General features: G+C 44.7%; 1 non-coding gene across 1 annotated transcript; it reads left to right on the top strand.

The window, feature by feature from the left end:
• The first annotated feature begins 3,331 nt into the window (after positions 1-3,331).
• On the top strand, positions 3,332-3,406 carry Trnas-cga (transfer RNA serine (anticodon CGA)). Its single transcript has one exon. It is a non-coding gene; the product is annotated as a tRNA-Ser (tRNA).
• The last annotated feature ends 3,222 nt before the right edge of the window (positions 3,407-6,628 follow it).

Raw genomic sequence — 6,628 nt, 5'->3', positions numbered from 1 at the left:
AACTTTTTCACTTTTTCCGCTGTCTTCTCTGTTGTGATACTCGGCATGCCCGCCAGATTGCTTCCTATACGCAGTTATTCGCGGAGAGGTGGTTTGCCACTTCGTTATTTTTTAGACTTGTATGACCGCACTGGATGCCGCTGCTCCAGCTTAGCACAGCGTCATGTGATGGTGTACTGTTGCCATTAACTTCCGTCAACTCAACATGAAGTGCTATAACACTGTTCCCCTTATGAATCACAAAACGGATTACCGCACTATACTCTACTTCATTAGTGGACTGCGCCAGTTCCTTTTGCTCCTTTAGCGGTGTGCTATCATGTTGTGACGTGACGATTTCAGTGAACCAATACTGCAGAAATGAACATGCAGATTACGTAATTTGATTTTTCGGGATGATAATTGAATCTTTACGACTATCTTCCGTGTGGGTGGGGAAATCATGTTATCGTTAAACTACGACTAAACCTCACGAAACCATTTAGTGGTACCAATCCCCTTCCATTACTAACGGAGAGCAGTGAATACTTTGTCTCAGAGACCTGAAAAAGAACGTATCTTTTTTCCTGAATTAACATTCCGAAGTGAGATTCATCCCATAATGGACCATAATTCTACGGTGCCGTCATGCAATCATGCGGCAAATTGTAGGACAGCTGAAACAGAAATTCGCTTAGCGAGTGACAGCCGTGCAAGTTTAGTCTGAACTCGTCACTGTAAGTGAGGTTGAAAACGAATTACAGAAAATTGCTCAACATTCGCAGTAGTGGGTGAGTCATTCGCTACCTGGAGCGGAGAGGCAGCAATTCACTGAAGAAGTCTGCACGCCCGGGGCTGATTGAGACTGTGCACAAGCGAGCACTGAGCACCTCTGAATAGACAAAGGGCGGTGCGTAGTCACTGATCGTCACGTTGATTCCCGGTGTTCTCGGCCATATCGTAATGGTGTCATACTCCGTACTGAGAATACTAACAGGAGAGAGCGGAACTGTTCTAGAGACTACACACGATTTTCAAAACAAAATATTGTTCCACGATGTGAGGCTATTTACTTACAATATGAAAAGGCGATTTTTTTCTAGATTGAGTCTATTTACTTGCATGTCATGGAAGCTATTGATTTATCTTCGATCCGAACGAAACAATGAAACGGTCGTACCTTTCGAAAACCATCACCAGATTTCTTGGGTCGCGCATCGTGTGAATTTGAATTAAAGTCAAAGATGTGCGTTGATGGATGTGTGACATATACAAAGGGCTGTAACAGTTTATAAAATTGCATAATACTGAGGGCAGTTAAGTGCACAAGAATTATTATTTCACAAGATTTTTCGGCATTTAAATTTTACCGAGCATAGGGATATTTAATGACATGCTACATCGAGTTTTTGACGTGGCGTCGCTTTGAATGCGCCTATAGTACGACTAAATGCATTTGCTTCGAAGGGTTTGAAAATGAATCGTATAACAAATTGCCGGCCGAAGTGGCCGTGCGGTTAAAGGCGCTGCAGTCTGGAACCGCAAGACCGCTACGGTCGCAGGTTCGAATCCTGCCTCGGGCATGGATGTTTGTGATGTCCTTAGGTTAGTTAGGTTTAACTAGTTCTAAGTTCTAGGGGGCTAATGACCTCAGCAGTTGAGTCCCATAGTGCTCAGAGCCATTTGAACCATTATAACAAATCGAAACTGATAATCGCCAAAAATTCGTTCTGATCTTGATGGTAATGGATCCTTCGTTAGTTCTAAAAATATACTTCAACTGCGGAACTCAATAAAGAAGTGAATAAGGTAGTTTTTCGCTGCTCAGGGGAATAAAAAGAGATACACCAACCCCTCTGCAACAGACTACAACCTTCATCTACGTATTTACGCTGGAGTCTGGTGCTTTCTCACTTCAGATTCCATATTGAGGTACACCCTTCTTTCGTGCAAAACAGTCGAACAAATATTGCCGAGTCTTCATTTAAAAGGGAAAGGATGAACAATAGAAATACTGGTAGACGTAGTCGGATGTTCAGGAAGCTGTCCGAGGAATGTTATGCCTGCGAATAAGGTCGTAGGGTTTCTCAAGGTCGAAATAAGTACTTATTAGGCGGTGATGGACCATCCGCTCAAAGGTTTTTCCAACGTGACTAGTGAGATCAACACTACGATTGCTATTGGGGCATGTACGATCCTTCCGAGTATTTCAAAAGGACGATTATCTCCATACTAGCCCCGAAATTTTTCTGACGCTGAAACAGAATTAAATATCTCTTTGCTCTTGCGTGAGATGGCACACCGTCCTGTAATGTAGAGTCTCGTGACAAGCTGATTTGTCACGAACCAAAGACGTTTCCTAATCTAGCTCCAATATGCAAAGGATCACTTGTGTGCTTCATTGGTGGTGGAACTGTAGCACCAGCCAACTCTCTAAGCGACGTTTCTGTGGCTCTCGGAGGCTGGACACTGACAGGCAGTGGCAACTGTTTTGTTAATCCTTCCCTCCATTGCCTGGCCTATATTTCTCCAGCTGCTCTAGATACTTTCGATACGAATTACTGTAGTGATTGGCCACCTCTACCGCTCATTGAACTTGTATTAGGAACTGTGCATACTGAGAGATTTCTTATTTGCATGTCGCCCTTTGCTTGCGACCAATCTGTATAAATAAAAAGTCATGTATTGTCATTTATTTTCTGTAATAAAATTCATTAATACGATTTGCTTGAATTGTTGTCTAGCTACCCGAGAAGCAGGTTTCCTTGGCAACCCACATTTGAAGAGTAGGCAGGATACAACAAATACGTCTTTACGAAACTTCCTGGCAGATTAAAACTGTGTGCCGGACAGAGACTCGAACTCGGGACCTTTGCCTTTCGCGGGCTCATTCTGGAAACATCCCCCAGGCTGTGGCTAAGCCATGTCTCCGCAATATCCTTTCTTTCAGGAGTGCTAGTTCTGCAAGTTCGCAGGAGAGCTTCTGTAAAGTTTGGAAGGTAGGAGACGAGGTACTGGCAGAAGTAAAGCTGTGAGGACGGGGCGTGAGTCGTGCTTGGGTAGCTCAGTTGGTAGAGCACTTGCCCGCGAAAGGAAAAGGTCCCGAGTTCGAGTCTCGGTCCGGCACACAGTTTTAATCTGCCAGAAAGTTCGTATCAGCGCATACTCCGCTGCAGAGTGAAAATCTCATTCTGGAAACATCCCCCAGGCTGTGGCTAAGCCATGTCTCCGCAGTATCCTTTCTTTCAGTAGTGCTAGTTCTGCAAGTTCGCAGGAGAACTTCTGTAAAGTTTGGAAGGTAGGAGACGAGGTACTGGCAGAAGTAAAGCTGTGAGGACGGGGCGTGAGTCGTGCTTGGGTAGCTCAGTTGGTAGAGCACTTGCCCGCGAAAGGCAAAGGTCCCGAGTTCGAGTCTCGGCCCGACACACAGTTTTAATCTGCCAGGAAATTTCGCATCAGCGCACACTCCGCTGCAGAGTGGAAATCTCATTCTGAAATACGTCTTTATCTTGAATTTTATCTATTACTCAATTAGACTGCATCCCTTTGGTCACTTTTACTAATTTCATTAATCTGTGGGGGAATAATAGAAGTAATCTTGTAGTAGAATACTGTATGTCGACTCAGCGTCACTGCTCAGGGCCAAGTAATTTTGGCATTCGCGTTAAGATTTCGTTGCGTTTAATTTTACAATATTGTAACTGAGGGGTGGTTCTTTATCGCAGAAACATGAACATAGAGAAGTTCATTAGAGATGCTCCATACCTGCCCAGTTCTAAATCTGGATACTCATGACAAATTGTTTTCATCTTTACTGTTGAGATAACGTAAGACAGAAAAACCCGCAGCAGTCACGTCAACTGCACTTGGAGGACAATGCTGGGTGTTTGGAAATTCGCATTACAAACTTCTCGGACTTGTAGAGTGGAGTGAGTAGATAATGTTTTGAACTGGAACCTATGTCCGGAAACTTACCGTTCCCGTGCTACAACCATTTGAAAACGTGTTGGTAACGCGACCGCTTTTGCGACTAATTGATTAGGTGTGTCGCAGTACATCACTTGTTTTCCAGTTTCACTCAGTGATAGCCAAACAAATTGCTCGTGTAGTCGTTGATGGGTTGTCTTCAACGAGATTCAGTGTGGTCTAAACCAATTCGGGTGTGCGGCGTCTCCTGGCAGCACCACAGTTACGCCTGTTGACGATTAAGGCACCCTTTCTTCTAACCGTTGTTGCGTGTTTGTGACGAAAAGAGTATGCTATGGTCGGTTGTTGCGGGGAACGATCTTGATAAAGGCGTCGAGCAGCTCTTCCATTACCGTGAGCTTCGCCATACAGAAGGATCACGTCGGTCTGCGAACGTGAACTCAACCATATCGCTCCACACTCACAGACACATGAATTAGGCTCGAAACATGTCACAGAGGTAGCGTAGACGACAAATAACATCAACCGATCCGACGTAACCATCCCTCCATCGTGATTACCCTTTTGCATACCTACCTTGCAAACATATTTTCAGACAGCTGTTGCACGAAAACGGTACGTTTCCCGTGTATTCAACCACCTCGACAAGTCCCGAATTTTGTAATCGGAACTTCCGAACACCGTTTATAGAGGCGCTGCTCGCCCTATGCATCTGAGACATTTCTGGTGCGTTACATGCATTGTAAGATGGCAAGAACTGTGCCCCTTACAAGAAGTCATTAAAGATCACCTAACTCACGTTGAGCGAACAGTAGGGCTGAAAAAAAATGACTGACAAGGCACAATGCATCTTGTAGAGGGTATAGTATGGACGTATTGGAATAATTAATGTCAGGTGATGGTTTTAAAGGAATTCACATGACATGAAAACTTTGTGGAAACGCCTCGATTTACTGGAGGCTAGTTTATCGCAGGGAAGTATTCAGAATTGACCATGGCCGGCTGGGGAGAGGCGAAGGGAAGCGACAATAGGCAGCTTAGGGCGGCTCAAGCTCTGAGAAAGTGGTAACAGGGCACAGCCTCCAGCTGTCTTAAGATGAGCGACAGTGAGTGGGTGTTTGACCCATGCTGGTGTACCGGGAAGCAGATAGAGAACTTGTACACCTGTTGATAAATGTCTGTCATCCCATTTTCAGTGAAACATGCGAGAAAGCCACGCAAAGCTATGGTGGAGCGGTCAACAGAGGCCAAAATATGCGTGTTCGTGAGTTCATGGTCTGCAGAGTCTGAAGTAAATCAGGTGAAGAGCGACAGAATGAAATACGCCGGCCTCCAATGGGAACGTAGGACCAAGGAATTTGAAGTACTCTCCTGGGAGTCAGAATTCCAGAAAAATTGGTTTTTTGTGCAGATGCTAACCTTGATGGTTGGCCTGGGAGGAGCTAACTAGCAGAAGTTGAGAGGAAGGGAAATTTTGTGGGAATTTGTTCACTTCCCAGAGCAGGCACTGGTCGGCGCTGGGAAGCGACGCATAATTAACGCGACTTGCGCTGCAATTGGCGTAAGTGATTTTGCTGGAGGGGAAACCGAGGTGAAGAGCGGACTGGGAGAAGTGTCCATAGAGGTATTCCGTTCCCAGCTTGCCTAGAGTGCGGACGTGGCGTTCTTTACTCAGCTTGCCTAATAAAGACTGAGCATCTCTGCAGAGACTTAGGACTTAGGACTTAGCAAATGGAACGACTGAGCTTGGAGATAGAAAGTTTTGGTTCAGCTATGTACTGAGCAAGATAGCTAGGAGTGAATAGAAGAGTGCAGCCTTGCAGCACCATCAGGCCGGCCGACGTCGCCAAAACGACGCCGCTCCGCCACGCTGAATTCGGTTATATTGCATCTGCTCCAGCTGATTAATTTGTTGGATCATGTCGGCAAAGTTTCCACAAGGGTTTCATGGGCCGTGTATTGGGGAATTCTTCTCGCACTTCGCATTACGCCTGGGCCAGTCGATAGGAATTAATTTTGATTTTTCACGCTTTACTCCACGGAAACATAATTTATTACTACTGCCTGATAGGAGAGTCTTGTAATGTGATGATTGAAGCTCGGGAGTTAAAATAAATTTGTGCTAACCGACTGCATCTGTTTTCAATCAAATAGTTGAAATGCCAAGTCACTTTCTTAATTTTATGTTCAACATTTGCATCTGGTGTTCAATAGCTGAACGTAACATCAATGTGCACCCCTTTTTAATTATAAGTGATGACTTCTGAATAAATTAATGTCAACACTGCCACCGCAGTTCAATCAGGAGTCACAGGGACTTATTACTTTATTGCGTTATGCGATATTGCGGCAGTTTTGAACTCTCTGTTGATCTGTTAGTCAATTAGCTGGGGTGAACACACGCCGAAACCAGATAAGTGACGGGTGGGGTGTTACAGCCTTCTCACATCAACAGCAAAATGTGTCACTGCCTGTGTCGACTATGGCGGAAATTCGAGCCCAATTAGTTGACAGTTTAATGGAAAAGCTTACATTTATATCAATTAGGGCAGTATCTCGTACTGAAGTATGTGGTGGTTCGCAACCACACGTCTGCAATTATCTCGCAACGGGCACTCTTCTTGAGTCAAGTTTACTGTAACATTTTGGTTCTGTTACTGTATACTTTTGGTTATTCATTTTCATACACCCTGAAATGTACGCAGGATGTTTCAGATGAAGT

Source organism: Schistocerca cancellata, chromosome 6, assembly GCF_023864275.1.
Source record: "Schistocerca cancellata isolate TAMUIC-IGC-003103 chromosome 6, iqSchCanc2.1, whole genome shotgun sequence".
NCBI classification, from domain to species: Eukaryota; Metazoa; Arthropoda; class Insecta; order Orthoptera; family Acrididae; genus Schistocerca; species Schistocerca cancellata.
This window is presented reverse-complemented; position numbering and strand designations above follow the sequence as displayed.